The sequence below is a fragment of the Octodon degus genome, unplaced genomic scaffold (assembly GCF_000260255.1).
Source record: "Octodon degus isolate 3935 unplaced genomic scaffold, OctDeg1.0 scaffold00128, whole genome shotgun sequence".
Classification (NCBI taxonomy): Eukaryota; Metazoa; Chordata; class Mammalia; order Rodentia; family Octodontidae; genus Octodon; species Octodon degus.
Genome location: NW_004524704.1, coordinates 680,138 through 681,010, shown reverse-complemented (window position 1 = coordinate 681,010; position 873 = coordinate 680,138).

Here is an 873-nt window from a genome sequence, read left to right as displayed (position 1 = left end):
CCCCCATCCTCCAAACACACTCCCCAAGCCCTGCCTCTGAACACAGGAGCTCTGGGGAGACATCTAGATAGAAACCACAGCACCGATGTAACTGGCTGTTAGCAGCCAGCATTTGGGCTCTTGCCCGGGGTCTCCTGAAAGAACTCAACCTCTCAAAGCCACCCTTCTGTTCTTTCATTTTGACATCTCCAAGGAGCTCCCAACGTGAAGGATTACCCTCCATCGCCACTGCTGGCCTGCTCAGAGGTTATACATGACGTCTCTGTCTCTTTCTGTTAGAGAGCCACTAGGAAAAAAAAAAGTGCTTGGGTTGATTCTGCCAAACTTGGGAGGTTTGTTTGGAGTGGTCTGACTTAAAATATAAGTCCTAGGGCAACCCTACCTTTAGCTTTGGGTGGCGCTAAGGAGGGTAGCCGGAAGGAAGTGGGGCTGCCGGCAGAGAAATGCCCTCCTACTGACTGTGACAGCTTGAATCCTGCAAGTGGCCCGTGCCATTTCCAAAAGAGAGACCCACGTCAGAAGTCACAAGCCTGGGTCTTCTGGGTGACAGGATTTCCTCCCAGAGAGAGTTCTGTGTGAGGACTGTTTCCCAGATTCTCACGACCAACACTTGGGGAGCCAGCTATTTCAAAATGATAACAGAAATTTGGCTCTAACAACGTTTTAAAATAATGATATATGATTAAAAAAAAATCCAACTACGGTATCTGCTAGCAATGGACAGTAATTTAAATATTGAGAGCCTGCTAGTTAGCTCAGTTGTTTAAGTGCCTCCTCATGCAAACGCAATCAGGAGCAGGATACCATGGTTTGATCCCCACCTCCACCTGCCTTACCAGACCCACCCCTAAGGCAGCCTGAGCCAGAAAAAAA